The 24,649-nt window shown below is 43.4% G+C and overlaps 1 long non-coding RNA gene across 1 annotated transcript; it reads left to right on the top strand.

Annotated features, from left to right (window-relative positions):
* The first annotated feature begins 346 nt into the window (after positions 1 to 346).
* LOC135451695 (uncharacterized) lies at positions 347 to 21,082 on the top strand. Its single transcript, XR_010441406.1, has 2 exons — positions 347 to 461; positions 19,259 to 21,082. It is a non-coding gene; the product is annotated as an uncharacterized LOC135451695 (long non-coding RNA).
* Positions 21,083 to 24,649: the final 3,567 nt, after the last annotated feature.

Genomic DNA, 24,649 nt, shown 5'->3' with positions numbered 1-24,649 from the left:
ATTGCTGGAACACTGGTGGTTCCTCCACCAGAACCATGTCCCTCCTGTGGGAACCCAGAGCGGGACACAGCTCCTGCCAACCCTCCTGGGATCCCATGGAATTCCCTGTCACTCCACTTGGATCCATGTTTTTATCCCAAAACACTCCCTGCAGAGGGCCAGGAGGGCTGGGGGTGCCAGGTGGGGGCCTGGGATTCCCTAAATCTGCAGGAATTCCCTCATTACCCTCATTATCCCTCCCACCTGTGGGATCTGTGCTGCAGACCAGGAACAGCTGCTGCCCCTCGGGGAGGAGGGGCTGTGGGAAGGGAATTTAGCAGGGAAAGAAGGGAAGGGAGAAAGATGGAGCAGAGTTGTTTATTGGGGTGTGGAATCCCTGGAATCCATGGGTTAATGGATACTGCAGAATTGGAGACTCCTGCTGGCCTGGTCCTGGCAGTGGGACAATTGCTGCTTTCAAGGTAAGGCTGGATTGGCTTTTGTGAGTTTTTCTATTTGTTTATTTTTTGCTGTTTTTGTATTTTTTTTTTGGTTGGTTTTTTTTTTTTTTAGGTTTTTTGTTTGGTTGGGTTTTGTTTTGGTTTTTTTTGTTTGTTTGTTTGTTTTTGTTTGGGTTGTTTGGTGGTTTTTTTTTCTGGAAAAATGTTTCTCTGAGCAGGAGATTGAGAGCTTGAGGATGTGTTTTCCCTCCTTGGGTTGGTTCTGTCTGGTGGCTGCTAAATTCAGTTATCCCAGTGGCTCTCAGCATTCCCAGGATCTGTGCTGGAGCCTCCTGGGTCTCTGTGTGAGCTCTCAGGCAGGAGCTGGGGCTGTTTTCTCCTCTGCTGCAGGAATGAGGTTTCCCTTTTGTGGTTCCCACCAAATTTTGCCTTTCCTGGGTTGGAGGGAGCTGTAGGAAGGGGCTGGAGGTGGAGCAGTGGCCTGGTGATAAAAGGTGTTACCTACAAGTGCTGTGTTCTTCTCTCTCAGCTTTGTGATGAGGCAATGAAAGGAAAATGAGAGGAAAAATCCATGACCAGGATATGGAAAAAGCCCCATGTGGACACAGGAAGGTGCAGAGCAGTCCCTTGCTGGATTCTTTTAGCAAAACCACTGCTTTTATTTTTCTTCTGCACTTATTCCCCAGCTGGGAGCTCCCAGGCACTGCACATGCAGTGAACATTAGAAGAATCAACTCCTTCCCAACACAATTTCCTTCCTTTAGGTCCCCAAAATTGGGAAATGGGGCTCCTCAAGTCCTGGTGGAGCCGCCTTTTGGAGGCTTCAAAGCAGAGGCTCAGCTTGGGAGCTCTCCTGGCTGAACATCACAGCATCCCACTGCTCCCTCTGATGTTTGGGGAAACGTTTGCTCTCCCTGGTTTAAGTGGGGCAGGAGCATCTGGGGGCATCACAAAAATCATCTCTGCCCCAGGAGAATCCCTAAAAAATGGAGGTTCCTCTGAGGAGATGGGGCAGACATGAATGCTTTGCTCAGAGGTGGACTGAACTCCCTTGGCCTGTCAGCTGCTGGAGGATCAGCCTCCTGTCCCCACAAATGAAGAATTTGCTAATTATAAACAGTGGAGGAGAAAGGGGGGAAAAAAAAGTGTTACTCAGTATTTTGAATTTTTGAGGAATATTTGAGGACTTATTTAAGGCTCTTGGGTATCAAAAGCCGCTGGCAGTTTGTGGCATCTTGCTGCTGGGATTTATTTTTTGGGAGTAACCTGCTAAAATCTCTATGAACCCATTTCAGTAGATACCGTCTTTATATATTTCCAATACCATCTTTAATATATTTCCTCAAGCTGTCCAGTGACTGGATGTGTTGTGATGTTTTCTCTGAATGGTAATAGAGAAATATTTATGTGGAAGTCCTTCTGACTTCACCTTTTGTTTATGCAGATGTTTTACCTCAGTTTAGGCTGGGGGAAATAATCTGTAATGCACTTTACTTGCCAGCTTTGTGCAGCACTTTGGAGATTTCTGTGGAGATTTGTGTCATGTTTTCAGTGTTTTATTTGGAGATTTCTGTGCCGTGTTTCCAGTGTTTTATTTGGAGATTTCTGTGCCGTGTTTCCAGTGCATTATTTGGAGATTTCTGTGCCGTGTTTCCAGTGCATTATTTGGAGATTTCTGTGCCGTGTTTCCAGTGCATTATTTGGAGATTTCTGTGCCGTGTTTCCAGTGCTTATTTGGAGATTTCTGTGCCGTGTTTCCAGTGCATTATTTGGAGATTTCTGTGCCGTGTTTCCAGTGCATTATTTGGAGATTTCTGTGCCGTGTTTCCAGTGTTTTATTTGGAGATTTCTGTGCCGTGTTTCCAGTGTTTTATTTGGAGATTTCTGTGCCGTGTTTCCAGTGTTTTATTTGGAGATTTCTGTGCCGTGTTTCCAGTGTTTTATTTGGAGATTTCTGTGCCGTGTTTCCAGTGTTTTAGCACGAGGAAATTCCACATGAAGTTGGGAGGACTTGGCCTATATCAGCCAGAGCAGCTGCTGTGATGGAGGCAGGCAGAGAGATGAGAGAGGAATTTTGCTGAGGTGAATGGTTAATATGCTTTTGTGATAATGAGGGGCTTATTTATGCTGCATTAATATTTTGTACCACCGCTGTCTGCTTTAATGTTTAATCTGCCTGCTGAAAGCACTGAGAGCCCTTTTTAGCACAGAGGTTTTTGCTGTGCTGGGAGGGACAGGGCAGCTTTTCCTGAGCCTGGAGAGCTTTGGGGTGGGATTTGGCTTTGGGGTGGGATTTGGTGCTCCTGGGCATTGCTGGGATCATCCCAGCAGCTCTGGGATCGTGCAGTCTCACACTGGATCACAAATTAACCACAGCCTTGGGATGGGTTTTGCTGCCCTGCAAGGGGGTCCATTGGAGTAAATCACACACATTCCATTTTCTTCATGGTGGAAAAAGCCCATTCTTCACTTACATAACTCCTGTTTATCCAGTTTTACAGAGCTGTGTGTGACTCCAACTGTGGCCGTGTTCACAGGGGTCCCAGGATGAGGGAAGAGATGAGGATTTGACTCCATGTTTCAGAAGGCTGATTTATTATTTTATGATATACATTACATTAAAACTATACTAAAAGAATAGAAGAAAAGGTTTCATCAGAAGGCTGGCTAAGAATAGAAAAGAGAATGATAACAAAGGTTTGTGGCTCGGCTCTCTGTCTGAGCCAGCTGGGCTGTGATTGGCCATTAATTAGAAACAACTGCATGAGACCAATCAGAGATGCACCTGTTGCATTCCACAGCAGCAGATAATCAATGTTTGCATTTTGTTCCTGAGGCCTCTCAGCTTCTCAGGAGGAAAAATCCTAAGGAAAGGATTTTCCATAAAAGATATCTGTGACACCAGCTGGTCAGGAGCTTTCTTGCTAATTACTTTATGGTTAATAACAAGTTGTTACCCTGCATTAATTGGTCACTCAAACCCCTGTGTGCATGTCCCTGATTGTGCTTCCAGGGCTGCTTTTCCTCTGTATTTCCCTATTCTGTCAGGGCTGGGTAAAAACTCCCGTGTTGAACTACATTTAGTGAATTTACAATCGATACAAACTCACCTTTTTTAAGAGACTTTCCTTTTTCCTTGCTGTAACTGTATTAAACTCTGCACATTTACCTGCACTGAAGCTCAGTGCCTGCTTCCCTTGCCAAAGGGACTTTGCATTCCTTGACAGGGCTCAAATATTTGTTCTTTAGGAATTAGGTGGACTTCATTTGGACTTGCCATTTAGTTTGTAACACCAAGAGAACTCGATTTTCAGGACTAATCAGGCAGTTGTGTATTTAGTTCTACCTTGGTGCTGCAGCTGTTGGGAGCTGATGGTGCCCTGAGGCACAGATGGGATCTTTCCTCTAAGGGAAATAGGAAAAAAAAAAAAAATCAACCCAGTTCTTCTTTCAGGGGTCTTGAATCTGCAAAAAAATCCCATTTTTTGTGTTTATAAGCACAGATTTCTGTTAGGAACTGGGAATAAGGGAAAAGCTATCACAGAACAGAGAGGAGTTGGAAAAGCTTGTCAAGAAGGTTGAAGGGGGGGAAGACTTTCCAAGTTTTCCAAGCAGGATTTAAGGTGGCATCTGAAAAAGTGCTGCTCTCATAATTTTATTAATAAACAGTTTGCACCTGATATTAAAAAAAAAAAAAAAAAGCGAGCTTGGGATTAAAAAGAAGTGAGGTAAGAGAGCAAGAACCCAGGAATAAAAATGTGTTTGAGGAGCAAGAACCCAGGAATAACCTTGTGTTTGGGGGTGCTTTTACAGCAAATCCCAGAAAGGTTCAGGTTGGAGGGGCCCACAGTGATGCCCTGGTGCCACCTCCCTGCTCAGGCAGGATTGTGGAATTGAGGGCCGTGGGATATCCCCAGGGAGGGACATTCCATGGGCTGGAGCCTTAAATGAGCTGACAAAACCCCAAACCAGAGCCAACCCAGCTGTGCTGGAGGTGTGGAATATAGAACCTCAAATCAGGGCAAACTCAGCCTTGCTAGAGGGAATGAAAACCTCAAACCAGAGCAAACCCAGCTGTACTGAAGGAATGGGATGTAAATCCCCAAACCAGAGCAAACCCAGGGATTTAAAACCCCAAACCAGAGCAAACCCAGCTGTGCTGGAGGTGTGGGATGTAAAACCCCAAACCAGAGCAAACCCAGGGATTTCAAACCCCAAACCAGAGCAAACCCAGGGATTTAAAACCCCAAACCAGAGCAAACCCAGGGATTTAAAACCCCAAACCAGGGCAAACCCAGGGATTTAAAACCCCAAACCAGAGCAAACCCAGGGATTTAAAACCCCAAACCAGAGCAGACCCAGCTGTGCTGGAGGTGTGGAATATAGAACCTCAAATCAGGGCAAACTCAGCCTTGCTAGAGGGAATGAAAACCTCAAACCAGAGCAAACCCAGCTGTACTGAAGGAATGGGATGTAAATCCCCAAACCAGAGCAAACCCAGGGATTTAAAACCCCAAACCAGAGCAAACCCAGCTGTGCTGGAGGGATTGGATGTAAAACCCCAAACCAGAGCAAGCCCAGCTGTACTGAAGGAATGGGATGTAAATCCCCAAACCAGAGCAAACCCAGGGATGTAAAACCCCAAACCAGAGCAAACCCAGCTGTTCTGGAGGTGTGGAATGTAGAACCTCAAATCAGGGCAAACTCAGCCTTGCTAGAGGGAATTAAAACCTCAAACCAGAGCAAACCCAGCTGTGCTGGAGGGATGTAAACCCCAAACTGGAGCAGACCCAGCTGTGCTGGAGGGATGTAAACCCCAAACCAGAGCAAACCCAGGGATTTAAAACCCCAAACCAGAGCAAACCCAGCTGTGCTGGAGGGATTGGATGTAAAACCCCAAACCAGAGCAAACCCAGCTGTGCTGGAGGGATTTAAAACCCCAAACCAGAGCAAACCCAGGGATTTAAAACCCCAACCCAGAGCAAGCCCAGCTGTGCTGGAGGGATGGGCTGTGTCTTCAGTGTCCCCTGCAGATCTGGGAGCTCACGCTGTCCCACCTGTCTGCTCAGAGCATAAATTTGATTCCCCCAGGAACCCCGAAGCTCCTCCAGAGGAGGATGATGAGAACCTTCAGCCTCCTTGTGGTTGTAGCTGTGTCTTTGTCAGGAGGGAGCAGCCTCTGATGTCTGCTCAGGGGGAGAGGGCTGAAGCTGTTGGGTATTTTTAGCTCTTTTCCATGCCTGTGGTTTTTATATGCTAATCTGTTTGTTTCTTTCCAGCCTTTGGAATATTCATTCCACAACATCTAAAATTTGACACCTGCTGTAGCTCGTATTATCACTTTCACCCTCAGAAACCCAGAAATTATTAAGGTGGAGTAATTGCTATCCTATTATATAATAACTACTTTAATCCAGCAATCATAACGTGATTTGAAATGAACCCTTTTGTGCCATTGATTTTGGAATAATTACTGTTATATTGTACTTCTGCAAGAGTTATTCTCAGTTAACCACTTGAAAATAATACGCTCTACTTATTGAAAAAAATAAATCTGATTATCCCCCAAAGCTCGATGTTCTTTCTACATCTGTGCCTCAATTGTCTGCTGGTGACCTGAGATGCTCAAGCAGGCTCCTTTCTGTAACTACTCCAGGAAATATCCATGGGCCAAAAACCTCCTTCCAAGCAGCCTTTTTTTGTGGGGTTTTTCCCTCTGAACCAGGGATGTGGTCACTGTTCAACCCTGCTGGGCCTGACAGTTGTTTAATCAGGAAAAAATTACAAAGACTTAAGGAAAAAGCAGATTTTTTTTTCCTCTTCCTGCCTCCAAAATCAGATTTTCATTTGTCTCTCTGTATACATGAAAAATTCGAATAAAACCATCAAATTTTGTGAAATGAGGTTTTTGTCCCTTTGAAGCAAGGAGGTGCTGTCCATATTTAAATGCAGGAAGAAAAAATATCCTGTGGTTGTTGGTTATCCATGGGAGCATTCCCATTTTCAGTGTTTAGTCCTTCTGTACTTCTAAATTCTTGCTGGGATATGGTTTTTTCAGTAGGGGAATAGTGGAAAAATTGTACATTTTCAGCTTTTTCTGATTTCATGGAAGCTCTGGTGTGGCCTCTTCCCTCCTGTGTTGCAGAATGGAGAAGAGAGAAGATGTTTGATTGATTTCCTTTGTTTCTTTCCTTGCTTTAGTTATTTACCTTTAGTTAGGTCCTTTAGTTATTCACCAACCATTGCTGAAGAGATCAGAGGTGTGACATTCTCTGTCTGAAAGTTAATGAAACATTGATAAATTAAAAAAATTAGAGTGGAAGCAATGTCAAAACTCTAATAATTTCCTGAAACATGCATTTATCTGGGGCTAATACCAGAATGAGTGAACAGCTTTGTGTCATGGGAGAGCCGGAATGAAATCCCAGCTGTTCCTTGAATCACCTTTGTGGTGGCTGCAGAAGAGATTTGTTAAAAAGAGATCTCAGCTTCCCAGATTTGATTCTACATGGACAAGATTGTCACATCTCTTCAAGGCTGCTCTTTTCAGTGAGCCCCAGAATATGGGTCAGCAAACTTGAGAGCCCATGAGAAAGCTGATAAAGCAGAAGTGAAAGACTCACTAATGTGTCGAGTATTGATGTTGCTGCAAGCTCTCCCTTGTCTCCTGCTCCCTGAGTAAATAATTCACCAGACTCCTGCTAGTCCTCGTGGTGATATTGAAGGAATTTTTCATTGATTTATAAATTTCATCTGGGAGGAGTTTTTGGTGGTTTCAGAGCTGTGGCAGTGGGGTGTGTGTTCCTTGGCTCTCAGGTGTGTGCTCCTTGGTTCTGCCTGGTTTTGCATAAGTGGTTTCCCTCACTTTTTCCAAGGTGTGCAGATCTGCTGTTGGCCCCTCCTGAAAGGCCAGGGAATTCCAGTGATTGAGCAAAATGCAGCGTATTTTAAAGTGCAGCTCCAATCGTTAATGAAATGGGAGGCGAGTCATGATTGAAAGTGCAAGGGAAATGCTGATGGACTCCCACTTGTACTTTTCCTCCTGCGTGCAACAAAAAAAAAAAGAGATTTTAATCTCACCCAAACCCAGAATTCTTTTATTGACCAACACCTTCCCCCTTATTGCTGCAGCACTGGGGCGATGCTTTTAGGACAGTTCAGTCCCCCCATGAATTTGGGATCCATGGAGTGTTGACATTCCCGGGAAGCCCACGGTGGCTGCTCCTCCCGTGTGTGTGGTGGCTCTGTCTGCCTGCAATGTGCTCAGTGGCACGGAGGGAGCTCCAGAAGCCTTCCCATGTTTGTCCTGTTTATCCCTGCGTGGCCCAGGTCGCTGCCAGAGGCAGGCAGGGTATTTATAGCTGGAATATTTGATATCCCCGTCGCCTTCCCCAGGCCATGTCTGATTCCTTCGGCTTCAGCGGGCTCCGTGAGACTTCTCCTGGCTTTTGTGCTCCAGGCACAGCTCCCTGAGTCAGTGCCAGCCTTCCCTTGGTGCTTGCAGTGGATTTTCCTTTAAAATATGCATTGCCCTTTGGATTTTGTGTGGGATCAGCACCTCCTGCGTCTGGCGCCCTGAGGAAGTTCAAGGAATGGCTCCTCCTCTTGGATCTTCATTCCCTTGCTTCTGTCCCAAAGCCATTGAATTAGCCATGGAATTATTTATTTATTATGAACTTCCCTGAGGAAGTTCAAGGAATGGCTCCTCCTCCTGGATCATCATTCCCTTGCTTCTGTCCCAAAGCCCTTCCATTGAATTGGCCATGGAATTATTTATAGCAGCCCTTTTTGAGCCAGGCCAGCCTCCAGCACTCAGGAATTATTGCAGAGCTGGTGGGAATTCTGGAATTGGGATATCTGTCCTGCAGTGCTCCCCTGGAGTCCAACCCTGGCATGGAGATAACCCCTCACTGACCCTTCCTGCTGGATTTTCTGTTTTTCCAAAGAAAAAAGCTGCAAATTCCCTCATTGGAATTTCTTGGGTTTCAGGGGTTTTTTTCCCCTAAAAAAATACATCCATAAAGTGAAAGTCTCTGGGCCAAAGGGGTTCATTGGTGTTCAGAATTTAATTTAATATCATGTTTGTTCAGTCTTCCCATGAAGGCGATGAATTTGAATTTTGATGCACTCTGGAAGCCAAGGATTGCATCCTGTTTTCCTTTTGTCCCTGTGATATTCCCCACTAATTTACTTGGCTTTAATCACCATTTCAGTCCTTTCCTTGGGTGTTATTTCACTTGTTAGGAAAAGAAGAAAATCAGCTTCCCATTATTCTGTTGATTCCTGAAAATTGTGGGAAATAGGCAGTAAATAGGCTTTAGGACAAGGATTTTTTTTTTTCCATGGATAAATAGGAAGAGGTTGATGTGTTTGGGTTTTTACTCTTCCTTTTTTGCTTTACTTTCTTTTTGATTTTATCCTGATGCTTCCTTTCTCTTTACCTGCCAGAACTTTGGAATTTCTTGTGTTAGTGCCAACATATTTAGGCTCAAGTTTAAAAATAATTAAGTGTTAATTTTTTAATGGAGTCAAAGACCCACTGAAGCCCAACCTTGATGAAAGAAGCTGTTGGTGACCAGGGAGGATCAGGACCATCAGGACAGTAGGAATTGATGATTTTTGGCCAAGACAGGTTCTACCAGGCCATCTCCACCTTTGAAATGCACAGATTTCCTCATCCCGAATCCTGGAATTACATTCATCAGCCTCCTGTACCGTGCCCAAATCTTTTTCTCCAGCAGTGCCCAGAAGCATCTCTGGAATGATCCCATTCAAAATTCATTGCTTTGTAATTTTAACTTCAACCCCGAAATGCTGAGACAGCTCAATGTGTCTGGAGCCGCTCTCTGAATCCCAATCATTCCAACATCTGCCCCATGACTTGGTCAGCATTTATCCCTCCAATGTTTTTGCAAGGAAAAGTTGTCTCTAACACTATTCTAGGCAAGGTTTACAAGGTTTCATGATTAAAAATGCATTTTTATGCTGTTTCCAAAACACCACTTTCATTTTATTGCTAAAGTGGTATAAATTCCACGGTGAGCACTCCATGAAATGCTATTTATAGAAGAAATAAATGGAGCTGCAGCCCTGTGCTGGGGTTTGCTGGCTCAAGATGAGCTGTATTTTATACCTGGCAATTATGCACAGAAAAGCAAGAAGGGAGAAAAACGCTGTTGGAAATGATTGTGGGGTTTGTGTGGCCCTGTGGAACATCCAACAGTGGCTGGTGAGACCTGCCAGGATGATCTGAACTAAAAAAAATCAGGGTGGCCGTAACAAATTGTCCTTTTCCGCTGCCTCTGTAATTCAGGGATCCATTATTGCTGGAATGGGGATTCCAGAGGAGGCAGCAGCTGCAGCCTTTGCTGGGAATGGGGGCTTGGAGATGTTCCTGCAATGATTTAGAGGCTGAATCTGAGTCAAGTCGAGGAGCCACAGCTTCCACCTTGATCCTGAGCATGTGGGAGCACCTGAGCATTGGAAGCAGCCTCAGGTTGCACCAGATGAGGTTGGATTGAAGGAAAAATTCCACTTGTCTATTGGAATACATCACATGGAGTCAATTTTCTTCATATTGGAGGAAAAGCCATTCTTTATTCACATTTTTATCCAGTTTTATAGACCTGTGTGTGACTCTCATTGGTCAGCACCTTTCTTGCCAATCCCTTCATTGGTCAGTAACAAGTTGTTATTCTGCATTGATTGGTCACTCAAACCTCAGTGTGTAGGTGATGAAAAGTTTTGTGTGAGAGAGAGTTTTCGTTTTTCTGAGGGTGTACCAACAGTTTATCCAGGTGCTGGTTGTTTTTCCCCAGGAATGGATTGTTGTGTTAATGAACTGCTCACACCAGGATTGCTTCCACATGGGAATTGCAGAGGGATACCCTTGACAAGGCCAAGACTGTGATTCCAGGCTTGATTTTCTGATTTTTAAAAATAATTTTTTATTATAATTTTTTTAAATTTTAAAATAATTTTTCTGCCTTACACCAACGCTTGTCTATCCCTGGCACAGCTGCAGTGGTGGAATCTCCATCCCTGGAGGGATGGAAAAGCCACCAGGATGTGGCACTTGGGGACAGGGGTTGGTGTTTGGACTTGGTGATTGTGGAGGGCTTTTCCCACCCAAATTAATCCATGATCACCTCAGCAAACCAGAATTTTTCTCCAAGGAACATTTAATTCCAGCCGGATTATTCTCAGTTTTGGGCTGCAGGTGATGTGCAGAGCAGGGCACCAAACACTTCTGTCACGGAGGGATGTTTTATTTCCTTCCACCTTAGGTTCAGAATTTGGTGAGGTGGAAATTGATGATTTTTGGTGGCTAAAAATCATCAATTCCCACTGCCCTGAGGGCCCTGATCCTCCCTGGTCACCAATATCTTCCTTAATCAAGGTTGGGCTTCAGTGGGTCTTTGTCTCCATGACCAAATTAACACTTAATTCTCGTTAAACTTGAGCCTAAATATGTTGGCACTAACACAAGAAATTCCAAAGTTCTGGCAGGTAAAGAGAAAGGAAGCATCAGGATAAAGTCAAAAATAAAGTAAAACAAAAAAAGGAGGAGTAAAGCATCACCAAAGCATTTGGCACTTAGTGACAATTCCCCTATATAATTAAAAGGATTTTCTTTATATATGGAAAGAAATAATCCTTTTCATGTCTTCAGTGAAACCAGACAACATCCGGAGCACTGGAGAGCAATTTAAATTTAAAGCCACTTTCTTAAGTGAAATCATGCAACATGCAGAGCTTTGGAGAGCAATGTAAGGCCAGAAGGTTTGGGAGATACTGGACAGTGACTTGTATGGTTTGATAGAGGTTAGGAAAGAAGTGAACCTAATTTTGGGTGACTTCTTGCAAATCTTGAAATAATAATTTGAATATGCTCAGGAAATCAATGTGTGAATCTTCCTCTTCATTATATCAATATATATAGAAGTAGATCTGTGTTTATAAATAATGTATATAGGTATATTAAAAAACTAAGGCTTAGAAATAAAATTAATAGAACAACTACAAATAAACTGCTGTAAACCCCCTTAATCTGAGGTTATTTAGGAATAAATCCAAAATTTCGAAAGACTATCCCACTCCAGCCTTGGAAATGAATTTGTCTCGGTGAAGCTGCTGTGCATGGATGGTGAATAATCGAGTTATTTCTGATGTCATGGTAATGACACAGCTTTGAGGTGTTCAATGACAACTTTTTGGACTTTGTTGACATTTCTGAGTTGGGAGAGCTCCTGTCTGGGCCCTCCATGGCCTTGCAGGGTCTGTTTTGGTGCTGCTCTCCCTGTGCAGAGCTGTTGGGGAAAAGCTGATTTTCCTGGCAAGGGAAGGACTCCACATCTGCCAGGCAAAACCCAGTGGGAACGAGGCATTTTCCTGCTGGGGAGAGTCAGTGCAGTCCCAGGAGGTGTCAGTGCTGTGGGGGGACTCAGGGTCACTTTGGTCACTTAATTAAGGCTTAATTTAATGGTTTTAGTTGGATTTGTGCTGGTTTTTGAGAAATTAATGTTTATAGTGTAGATGTGTAAATAAATTACCAGCAGCACCTTGCACCTCATCCTCGATTTAAAATAAAAATGGGAAAAACCTACAAAAAAAAAAAATCCAGATCCCTTAATACACCCAAGGAAAAAGATCCCAACTGAACACTGTTTTTAATTTAAAATTCTTTTCCTATTATTCTCATTCAGTTAATATGGTTTTTATGATGAGATTGTAGGACCTCTGCTGCACTTTGAAATCAAAGCAAACAAGGGTTTGGGAATGTGGGGAGCCAGCCCTGTCCCAGGAACATCACCCAGCTGTCTGAGAAGTTTCACTTGTTAAAGCAATCAGGTTTTATTTTAATGTGCAAAATGTGACATCATTTGTGGAGGAAGGTTCTAAAAGCAAATGAAATGATGGCAGCTGCTTTTATAGTCACTTAATGCTCAAGGTAACTATTTTTACGTGTCTTGTTGAAGGAAATGAATCCATTAAAATACAATTTTCTGGTTTTTTCCCTAAAAATATCTTTATTCTAATGGCAGATTTGTTGCAAAAAAAGGAAAAGCCATGCTCTAAAGAGAGCCTCTGTTCCCAGGGACTGGAGGTCAGGTGTGGAAAAATCCCTCTGGAGAGGATGGGTGAGAAAATTCCATGGAAGTCAGGTGGCAACAACTTCAGGCCAGCAAATCCCCTGCTAAACTCCCCAAACTCGCCTGTCAAACCCTTGAACTTAATTTTTTGAACGCATGTTTAATTCAAAAATAAATCTTTCTTCAGAGAGTAGCAAACTTGCCAGGCTGAGTTAGACACATGCAGCTGGGCCAGACTGGTTGAATATTTAATAAGCTGGCGCCAGATTTTTGGTCTTGTTTGATACTTTTTGTTTTTAATTTTATTTTTTCCTGCTATAAAAAAAAAACCCCAAACCCACATCCTGTTGTGTGAGGAAGGAGGAGAATTGAGGATCGAGTACTTTGCAAATCTTTATCCTTACCTCAGTGTTTCAAACATGTTTTTGGATTGCCTGTGCTGACAAGGAATTTGATGTCAGGAACAATTTGTTAAAACTTCTCTCAGCTGCTCAAAACAGGAGTAATCTTTGATAAAATTTTGAAGAACATCTGTTCTTTGTCACTGGCAAAACTGGTTTTATTATTTTGTTTTTTAATTTTAAACTGATGTTCTTTGGGATCCTGATGAAGCACAAATTATCCTGCCGTAGAATTGAGCCATTTTAGTGCAAAAAGAGTGCAAAAATAAAACCCGTTAGAAAGGAATGCAGCCACTGGGGCTGAGGAGTGGAAAATGGAGATAATGGACAGGCAGCATGGGACTTTTGGGAGTGGGATAAATGCAGTTGTAGCATCTGAGGGAAGAAGCCAGTGGTTATTTACTGCTGGCCTGGATTTGTCTGGGGTGTTTCCCTGTGAATTGGGCTCCATAAATGTGTTATTTTTAAAGAGCCCCCGGGGCCTTTGGGATGTGGAGAAAATCGGGAGGATGATCAAATTAAAAGTGAAGCTGTGACATAAAGTGGATAAATGTTAGGATTGGGTGACACAGCCGTAAATAAGTGCTGGTAATTCCTCCTGACGTGCTCCATACAGAGATTTTACCCAGCTCTCCTGAGAAGCAGTTACAAGTTCCCTGGAGTGTGGTTCAGGGCAGACTCTGAATAGGTTTCCTTTTTTTATTTGGCCATTTATATTTCCTGCATTTCTGGGCTTTTCTGCTTTTACACAGAAAAGGAAAACACACAAAACACTTGGTTTGGGAAGGCTGCTGAGGCGCCAAGCGTGGCCTCAACCTGTGGCAAAGGGATGAACTTTTATATGAGTTTTCCTCACCAAAAGTGGTGCAAACATTGGCCCAGCTGCCCAGGGAAATGATGTTCTTGTGGAACCCTGATTGCTGAGAATTTCAGATTTCTGTGCTGGCAGGGACTGACCCCCAAGAGAACACTGCATTGACCTGAGGCCGTGGGGAAACTTCCGGAATGGAATGATGGAACTGGGATTGTGGGTGTGGAGTTTGGATAGAAATGTGTGATATCACAGGGTGGGAAACCCAGAGTTTAAGGTTGTAGAATATAGTAATAGATATAAAGCAAGGTGGAGATTTTGGGGTGGAGGCTGCTCCTTCTTCATCTTCTTCTTCCTGGGTTTGGGTGGTTTTGTGTAATTGGATAAAAAGTCCCCATTGAGGGGATGGGTGGTTGGTTATTGGGTTAAGTAAAAATAATTTTGGTGTCATTTCTTAACTGGACAGTTTATCCTTAAAAAGCCTTGTAGAGAGAGAGATGGGGCTCCATTCTTTGTTTGTTAGAGGGAGGTGCTGCAGAACTGACAATGTGTAAGACTGTGACATAGATAAGAAATAATAAACATTTCACTCTGAACATGAAATACCATCTTGAGGGCTTTCCATCCCAATCCTGACTCGGGCAGAAATAGAAGATAAAGAAGTGACAGGGTTCCCATTCCTGGAGGGATCTCAAAGCCACCAGGATGTGGCAGTTGGGACATGGGGCAAGGGTGGCCTTGTTAGCCCTGGAGATGGTTGGATTTGATTGTCTTGGAGATTTTATCCAATTTTCTAAATGATTCTGTGGTTTTGGTCTGTGTCCCTTCCTCAGGACAGCTGGCTGCACCTCAGGGGAAAAAGAAATAATTATTATTTTTGTGCAGTTATGGTGGTGATGAACATTTAATTTATAAATTCCAGCCTGTGGCCAAGCTCCATGCAAGGAACAGGGTTAAAAAAAAGAAATAATTATGTTCTCTAATGGCTGCAATCCTTCTCTAGGATAACTTTTGAAATTGGGATTTTCTTCCTAAATTCTTGGAGGAGAAATTGGAATTGGTGAGGAATCTTGGATTGGGAGCTAAGCCTGTCCTTTGGAAATGCATCAGGTCAAGTCTCCAATTATTCAGGAAGAGAAGGAAATACCAGAACCTCCTGAACATTTCTGTTTTTTTGTTTGTTTTTTTGTGGCATGAGTTAATCATCATGTAAAAATTCTCCCTTTATTTATTGTTTTTGTGGAGTGAAACTTGGATGTGTATTTTTGTGGGGGACAGATGTTGGAATAAATTTTTGAAGAGGTGAAAATAACAAATATCTTGGCTTAATTTCCAAAATTGGTCAGCTTGATGTGAATGCTTCTGCTTTTTTTGGCCCTCTGAGGTAAATGTCTATTTTTGGGCTCTAATGTATTGTGGAGAGAAGGGAATAATGCACTGAGAAATTCAAACTGTATTGCAAATCTTATCTGGATGGAATTGAATTATTCACCCTGACACAGCAGAAAATGCAGGGATATCACCTCAGGATGTGTGATTAAGCTGAGGTATTTTTCATCACAATATCTTGTTTTTTGATGGAGTACAAGCAGTCAGAAATTGCTCTGTATTTTGTAAACAGCTGCATTTCCCATTCCACGCTTTTGTTCTGCAATATTTTTAACATCACAGACTTTTTATAATATAAAAACTAAGAATAGTTAGGTTGTTTTTGCTGTGTTTATGACAATTCTCCCCTCTGAAAATCACAAAGCTCAATTTTCTATCAGAACCACTGCAGTCACAAATGAAGACTGATCCTCTCTCTGAACTCCCCTTCTGGTGAGCCACGGCGTGGGGTTGGCACAATCTGTTCCTCAAACAGGGAGAAGCTGGAGAACAAAGCCTGGTTTGCTGGGAAATCCAGCAGGATGCTGCTGTGGATTGTTGGAATAATTTTAATTTAGTAATGCTAATGAATCTTCTCCCTTGTCCTGGGCTTTGTTTGGTGGGAGAGCTGGAAATTAAGGGAAGCAGATATTGGAATTACCAGGGCAATCAGGCTCCATAATCACCACCCAGCAGAGCATTTTATCTCAGCACTGAACAGGAAATATTCAGGACAGTGGCATTAATAATTTTGCTTTGAGGCACGTTCAAATGAACCAACTCTAGGCATAGGAGAAAGTGAAAATCACAGGTACCCAGAGCATTTGCTGCACCCCAGATGATGAAGCCTAAGGTCAGGGTAGGATTCTTACAGATATTTCACAGAATTCACAGAATCACTGGGTTAGACGAGACCTTCAAGATCATGAGTCCAACCCAGCCCCAACACCTCAGCTAAACCATGGCACCCAGTGCCACATTTACTCCTTTTTATGTTTTTTTTTTTTTTTTTTAGGCTCCTTCCATCTGAAAACTTTTGGAATTGGGAACTTAATATGGATTTTTGTTCTTGCTGTTGTGTTTGGCTTGCAAGAAATTTTTTTATGTACTTGAGTGAAAGAAAACTTTGTGAGTCCACATGCTCCATATAAAACAATGACTTCTAGGGTCAGAAAAATGGCATTTTGAATGAGATCTCACATCTGTTGATGGAAGTGTTTTGCCACTTGTGTGGGGCTTTGTTGGGTTTTTTCCTGTTTTATTTCCCCGCTCAGCTGGGAGCGGGTGCAGATGGGAGAAGTGCGGTTATTCCTGATAACGACTCTCTGGATCCTGCCCACACCAACAGCGAGGGATGAGACAGGAAGGGTTGAGGGGCAGCCTCGTGGCAGGGTTTGCTCTCCCTGCCTTTTAGGAGTCAGTTGCAATATGTGATTATATTTTCTCTCGTAGAACTTTGAAACTACTCTGGGCGCTGCATTTTTATTTTTATTTCTCCTTTTACTCCAGTCGTGTTCTTGGAGTGCTTGACTACTTTTTTTTTTCCCCCTTCATTTATTTTTCTGGAAATGGTTCAAAAGACATTTGGAGGAGTTAATGAGACAATTTGCAATTTATCTTGGTGTGTTTTTTTTTCCTTTTGGGGGCGATCCAAAGCCATTTGGAGGCAATAGAATGGTCTCAGTGACTCTGAGGAGCTATGGGTGAGGCCCTTGATGAGAATTGTTGTGAGTCTATTGACAATTAGGTGATGTCTCCATATGTGAAATGATAAAATACAAGTGTAAATGTTATAGCTCAGAATGTTTTAGTGCTGCTTTGCAGCTCTGTTTTTGCAGCACGCTGCAGTTACTCTGCTGGGGCCAAAACTGTGTTTGGGTGCAGGAACCACTTTAAAACAACCAGAGACTGCTGGAATGATCAAAACTGGTTCCAAAAAAAAGGAAAATAAGGAAGGAAGATCAAACCCAGGTTTATTATTCCAATGGGGGTGTTGGAAATAGGGGAGCAAGGCTCCTTTGGGGTCAGTGTGGGTTGTAAGGCCCCTGCAGAGCAGTGCTTAATGCGCATTAATTATACATTAACACATCTCTGTCACGCCAGAGCAGAGGGTAAATATGGATACGAGGGAAGAAACTGAGATAAAAGACGAGTGGAGAGGAGAATTGAAATTGGTCTCCCTGGTAAACAAGGCTCAAAGTCACCCCCTGTGTTTGCTGCCTGCTGAAGGTGAGGAGGGAGATGGGCCTTTGTGGCTGTGTCAATATTGGCACTTCAAAAATGGAAGATGATAAAGCAGAGCTGAGCTGGGGGTGTTTCCCTCTGGGTCTCCAGCTGTGCTGCTGAGCAGTTTTGGGAAGGGCTCACCTGTGGGTGTTTCCCTGGCACACAGCAATGATCCCAGTGCAGATCCACGAGTGAGCTCCCAGCACCTCCTGGAGCATCATCATCATCATCACAGGAGAGGTGGACACAGGGGCAGATGTGCAACCTGGGTGTTGCAACCCTGGGTGCTGAGAATTTCAGACTTTCTGTGCTGACTCTGACCTCAATAATCAGAAATCTTTGGCTCAGTGAAAATGATTTTTTTTAATATATGATTTTCCTGGGTCAAAAATTTCTAATTCTTGAGGTTCATAGGGAGAAATTTGGCCCAGACACCCATCCCTCACCTGGGAACTGTTCCAGATCCAGGTTTAAACCAGTCCATCCCTCTTTTCCCAGGCAGCAGCCCCAGGGAAGCTCTTGGACAAAGCAGGTTGGGAAGGTGCTGCAGACCTGGCCATTGGCAGCATCCTCCATGAGCAGTGCCTGGATGGTGCCTGGAAACTCCCTCAGACAGGAATTTTGTCAAGGTGCAGCTGGTTTATTTTCTAGGGTGGCTTTGCTCCAGTCTGGAGTAGGTGTAATTGCAATTTTTCTTTTGTCTCATTATTAATTTCCCGTTATTTCTTTAACTGACATAGCAATTGAGGTTTGGGGAATCTTATGTCTGCACTTGGGCTTCTTTAATCATATAGTCATGGAATGATTTGGGTTGGAAGGGATCTTAAAGCCCATCCAGTGCCACCCCTGCCATGGGCAGGGACACCTTCCACCGTCCCAGGGTCCAGCCTGGCCTTGAGCTCTAAATTAACTTTTGGGGTCAATCCATAGAAGTTTGGGTATCTTTTACTTAACAATGTTTCAGTGTGGGGTGGAGGCAGATGTGAGACCCCACCCTGGTGCACACATGAAATGTTTGGTCTTCTCTCTTTATGCTGAGAAATTTGTGTATTTCTCAAGCAGAGCTGAGTGCAGCCAGCTCATCCTCCCATCACAAACCTTAAGTTTCTCAGAAATAAAAGGAAATTACTCTCCTGACATAATTTTTTTCCCCCCCAAAGCAGCATCCAGTTGCTGACTAATGTCTGGCCGTGCTTTGGTGGGAAGTGTGAATTCTTCATGGCACCTCAGGGGGCTGCTTAACAGCTTTATCAGATAATTACAGCGCTGGAAACAATGTGTGATGTGCGCTGTGGTGTGGGGATTTGGGACGTACCCCCGTCTCCCAGGGCTCCTGGCATTAATATCTCCTCTCCCCTCATCCATTTCCAGCAGCACAGCGCGAGCTGGAGCAGATGGAGGAGCCTTGTCCCTTCTGTGCCAGCCCTGCTGTCGGGTTTTGGGCTGTTTGAAGGGCCTGGAAAGGCCCGAGGTGGCCTTGGGGCAGCCCGCGTATCAAAGGACGAGAAGAGGCTTCAGTTCTTCTTTCGGTTTTTATGTTTATTAATTGTTTATCTAAAAGATTTTCTTTCAGCCCGACAGAGCTCTGCTCAGCAGCCAGCCATGAGCACACTGTGCTGCCCTCCGGGCAGTCACCTATCTTTATACCCATGGTTACGTGTACAATATTTATCATTTTTCCCCAATACCATTTATTCTTATTGCCCGGTGCACTTTTAGTAATAACCAATCCAAAAGTGCCACCATCACCACAGAAGATGGAGGAGAAGAAGAAGAAGAAGAAGGACAGGACACGCCCCAATTCCTCCATCTTACTTCTCTAAACCCCCCTGTACAGAAATCCTAAACCCTGTGTCTCACCCTCTAATTAACCAATCCCTTCACCATTCACCCCGGTGAAACCCTCCTGTCCTCATACAGGTGTCGTCTCCTGTGTAGGATCAAAGTCCAGCCACCAGACACTTCTGGAACATTCCAGGACTCCCGAGCCCCCCAAGGGTGGTCTCGGTGGCTCGGCATCTCAGGACTCAGATCCTGAGATCCCACACCCTGCTGCTCGTCCCCTGTCACTCTGTGCCACCAGCTCGGCCTGGCTCCGCTCCAGCACTCGGCAAAGGTCATCCCTGCCTCTTCCAAGGACACCTGACAGGATCAGGGGCTCTCTGCTCCTCCGAGGGGTGGATGGCGCACCCAGGGGAGGCTTTGCTGCAGTTCTGCACCCTCAGAGCTGGAATGGAAGCTCAGGGTCCTTTTTGAGTAGAATCCGCTTATTTTCTGTGAAGATTTTTTGGGTTTAGGACACGAACCACGTGGCTCCTGAGCAGCCTCAGGGACGCTGCTTCATTCTGGGAAGGCTGAGTCACAGTTCCTAAATATGACAAGATAATATTAACAATAAGGGGGGCCAGAAGCAGGAGGGAAGGAGCTGGAAGTCTGAGAAGTTCTTTCTTAACCTTTTCATCCTGCTAACACAACTCCTTGTCAGATGAACCTGAAATTAGAGGGCCTGAAATCCAACCTTCAGTTAAATGCTTGGCTGAAGTTAAACTTCTGCTGTAGAACTCCCCAGGGGCTGGAAAACTGATTTTCCAAGGAGGTGGAAGAAGTGAACAAGGACCTCTGACCACCCTCTCCAGCCACTCCTTGCTCCTGTGAGCCCTCTGTGTGCCTGAGCCAGGCGTGAAGGTTTTGTCAGGCAGGATCCTGGGTGCTGAACTTTGCACAAAACTCCTTCCTTTTGCTGCATCAAAGGCCTCTGAGAACAGAAAACGATGCTAATCATGTGTTTGTGCACTTAGAAATATCAACCCATCGACTTGCAGAGGCAGAAGATGGAGGAAAACCTGGAGGAGCAAAATATAAAATTCTCTTCCATCATCAAAGTAGCAGCATCAAGCCATGACCTCTCTGTGTTCAGACACGCTGCAAGCCAGAAGCAGAATTTAAATGGGCCTGGCCTCCTTGCTGCTTAAAAAGGGAGAGAAAAACAAGTAAAAAATTACTTTTACCAACTTTCCAAACCCAGCTCAAAGCTGCTCTGTAGAAAAATGTAGGCAGGGGTTGATTTTCACTGATTTCTGCCTTTCTCCTCCACGTATTTGTATCAGTGTCCGGGTGTCCAACACCTGAAAACCACCTTGGAAGCCTCCTCAGTGCCACCCTCAGCCTCCTGAAACTACCCAAATGCACCTTCTGCAAGGGAATATTTCATTTTTTCTGGAGATAATCACAACTTCTCCAGGAATTTCGTAGGAGCCATGAGGACATTTTTGTTTAAACTAGATATTCCTTCTAGAAGCAGCGAACTGGCGACACCTCGGATTTCTTGTCTGACTCTTCAAGGACGTGGTGTGGCTTCTCTGCTGGGAGTTCCAAGTGTCACTTGTCTCCACACCTGTGCCTGAACATGTCCCCTGACATGGAAATGATGAGCCACAAACTGTCCCATCAGTCTGTCTGAACGTTGAACATCACAGGCTGCTCAGCCCAGGTCTTCACAGAGAGCAAAATCCAAGGGCTTCATGGTATGGACAGACATTTCCTGCTGGATGTATAATTTATTTTAGTCAGGTCAGGCTGTAGTCCTTATATAACAGCTCAGCCTAGAAAAGGGAAATTTATTTAATGTTTTTTCATCTTCTATAAAGTTAATGAATGAATTCAAGTAGGTTTTGTTTTGTAGATATTCAGCTGTGATTATGCAGCACAACTTTGATGTTAAATAAATATACTTAATTATTTGGACGTCCGGAAATTTGGAAACTGGATGTTCCTATATATCCTTCCCATAGGCCTGGATTATTTCTGTTAGTCACATTCATATAAATATATATCTGTATCTATCTATATATCTATATATATAGATATAATGTATATAAAGTAGTGGGACTCTTTGTTCTTTTAGTCAATCCTTGCAGCTGTATAAAGATTTAATTTTTTTTTTTATATATATCCAACTAATTTTAGGAGTTAATTTCTACTCTGAAAGTCTCCTGAAGCACTGACTCCACAATTTACAAAGCTCATCAGGAAGGAACATGGCACAAACCATCCTTCCTTCCTCACGCAAAAGTGAGGGATTTTCTCTCTCTGTTCAAATCTCTGTGTCCTACCCCAAAAGGTTTTGTAAGTTAAGGGTTTTTATAAAATCAAGGAGATAAATCAAATTTAGGATAGCAGTGTCTGGTATGACCTTTCATTTGGGGAAAATGGTTGAGCTTCCAGTCCTCATTTTTTAAAAAGCCTGGAGTTATTTTCCTTGGGGGAAGGACAAATTTTCGGTTGCACATCATCAAATATTGAATGTATTTGCTGCTTATGTAAAAGAGCATTTTAGCCTGGTGAGAGAGAGGAGATTAAAACAAGCAGGCTGCATCCCTAAATTCAATTGTTTTCCTGGGAGATGCCACTCAGCCTGGCAAGAGATTGACACGGTGTCAACTCTGCTTCTCTCAAATTGCCCTCAAACGAGGTGCCCTCCAAATCCGTCCCCGAAAACCGCGGCGGCCGAGGCGCCACCTGATGAAATTAGGGAATTGAATTTCTGGGAAAGTCTTATCCGAGCACAGGGAGCCCTTTCCAATGGGATCATTTGTTTGAACATTGAATTAAGCCATCTCCCCTCCCCAGAGCTCTGAGGAGCGCTGGAAGGGGCCGGTAGCGAATCTTCTGCTCCCTCTGCAGGGAAACATTTTTGCTTTTCCTGTTTATTCCCCACTCCATCATTGGCCACTTGGCCATGGGTGCATCCACAGTAGAGTGACAGATTTAGGAGGGCGTTGTTCCTGCAGGTAAAGTCAGCTCCATGTCACAGGTCTGGGGATCAGTGGTGGCACTCGGTGAGGAGGTGGCGGCTCCCGCCTTGCGCGGTCGCGGTTTGACGGCGCTAACGGGAATTTGATGGGAATTTGGTGAAAGCTGGGAGCAAACGCAGTCAACAGCCAGGAGATCCTGCTGAAACCTCCTTTTCCTATCAGTCCTTATCAGCCTGGACACTGCCAGGAGAGGATGGTGTCCTCCCTGAGGATCAGATCCAAGATTAAACCCCAGGGTTCTCTTATCGCCTCCAACGCCCCCACAGCAAAACGCTCCAGCTCACCTGGCAGGGCAAGCCCAGCATTAGAATTTAATATAAAAAGTGGGATCAGAAAAATGATAAAATGCTTGTGCTCCTTGTAAATATCCTTTTCTTTCCCGCCCTGCCTCCCTGCACGCAGATCTAATGAAAATCTTGGGTTTAGCAAAAAAATATAAAAATATGTGGACAGCAGCAGGGTGGCACAGTCTGGAATTTGGGGTCCTTAAGGATTTAGGAGTAGAAAGGAATTATTTGCCTTAATTACTAAAATGTGAACACCACTGTTTGCTGGTTGGTTGATTAATCTTTCCGAATGTTAGTAACAGCAATGTACATTTTGAGAACAGGTTTTTGCACATTGGGATGTGCAGGATCCAAAACACAGATTATTTTAATAATAAATTTTACATTAAAAATTTTACATAATAATGCAATGGGGCTGGGGAGATCCTGAGGTATGGGCATTGGTGTTTGTGTGTGGATGAATTTTAAGAGAAATAATAAGGAAGCCAAATATCTTGGAGGAGGAATTTGGCCATATTTCCTCAGCTTGAGGAGTATTTTTATCCTTTTCCCCTCTCCCCTAAAAATTTTAGCCAGATTTTGGGTTTTCAAGGCTGGAAAACACAGGAAGAGCATGATCTGATTTGATTTTTGCATGTGAGCCCTGTGTGGCCTAAGCAGCCTTTTAGGGCTGCAATTTCATTTAATTTATACCCAAATCTCTGGTGCTTGATGAGTAGAAAGCTGGTGATGAGCTCTGAAAAACAAATATCTGAAGGGTGTTTCTGAGGAGCATTTCTCTTCCAAAAAGTGCTGCCAATTAGCTTTGGGAGCAGGGAATGAATGGCAGCCTGGAGAATGCCGTGTCTGAGGCAGAACTGGCTGGGCTTTAAAGAAATGCAAACAGGCAGAAATTAAAATTAGCAGCAAAAAGTCAAACTCGGTGCTGTGGGTGAAATCAAAACCTCAGGAGGTAACGATGGCTTTTGGTGCTGTTTTCATCAAGAAAAATTTGTGGAGGATAGATTTTGTTTTTTAGTGGTCAACAATTCACAGAAATGAGTCCTTTAGGTGTAAAATACACAGATAATTTCAGGTATTTTTGTTGCTGAAACACAAATTCTTCTATTTTTGCACTCAGAGGGGAGCTGTGATTTTTGCCAGTGTAAATTCCCAAAGTTGATAACGCCATGCTGGAGAGATGCATTTCCCTTCTGGGGCACACGAGGGGCTTTTGACCAAAAATGCTGAAAATCAAATTAAGTTTTCAGCCCCTTGGGGGGTTACAGGGATAATTTAGGCTCAGCTCAAAGCCTGTGTAGATGTTGGTGGTGGCCTTGGTGCCAAAGTCCCCTACAGGTGGCAAAGATCCCAAAGGGGATGCATAAACCCAGCATCATGCTTAATTAGCGACCAGATTAATCTATAGTCGTTTCATCCAATTAGGTCATTGTAAATAGAAAAAAAAAAAAAAAGTTATATTTCTGCAATTATTAGAAATTATTAGGAAAAAAAAAAGTTAAATTTCTGCAAGTCAAAGAGTAAAGGCAAAAATTCTTGCAGGATTTCCAGTCCCCCAAAAAGATGCTAAAAATCTCTGATTTTCAATTAACAGTCTTACAGGAATCCAATCCAAGGTCCAAGACCTTGGGAGAGATGATTGCTCCTGGTTTTCACTGAGATTGATTAAATAATCCTCTCAAAAATAAACCAAAAGTGGGGATATAATAAAAATTATTATAATAATAGAGCAGGAATATTTGGAATTGCATCATTTGAATGCAACAGTTACCACTTCAGCAGGTCCAATATTAAACCAAAAATCATGGAAAAATTGGATTTCAGGCAGCAGGAATGAAAAGTTTGAGTGTCTTTTCCAAAAATAGGATTCTTGAGCACTGTGAAAATCTGGTGTTCCCTCTTGGATGTGACTTCTGCAGGTATGTTGTGAAAATTTTGCTAGTTTTGATTTATTTTAAAGGGATTTTAGTTCATCCATTAAAATGAAAAATCTCCTGTAGCAGCAGCATCTACGAATTTGTTCGCATGTTTGTTTTGATCTTTCCTTTATATCAGCAAACCCTCAGCTTCTGAAGGGAAATATTTCCAACAGAGCAAGAACTGAAAAATCCATTTGGTTTAAAATAGGTGATAATAATTATTATTTTTATTATGATGATTTAGGCTTGACAAGTTCTGTTACATAAACCTGCTCCCACTTGGATTTTTAA

The sequence above is a fragment of the Zonotrichia leucophrys genome, chromosome 9 (assembly GCF_028769735.1).
Source record: "Zonotrichia leucophrys gambelii isolate GWCS_2022_RI chromosome 9, RI_Zleu_2.0, whole genome shotgun sequence".
Classification (NCBI taxonomy): Eukaryota; Metazoa; Chordata; class Aves; order Passeriformes; family Passerellidae; genus Zonotrichia; species Zonotrichia leucophrys.
Note: the sequence above shows the minus strand (reverse complement) of the source record. Positions and strands in the feature narration are given on the sequence as shown.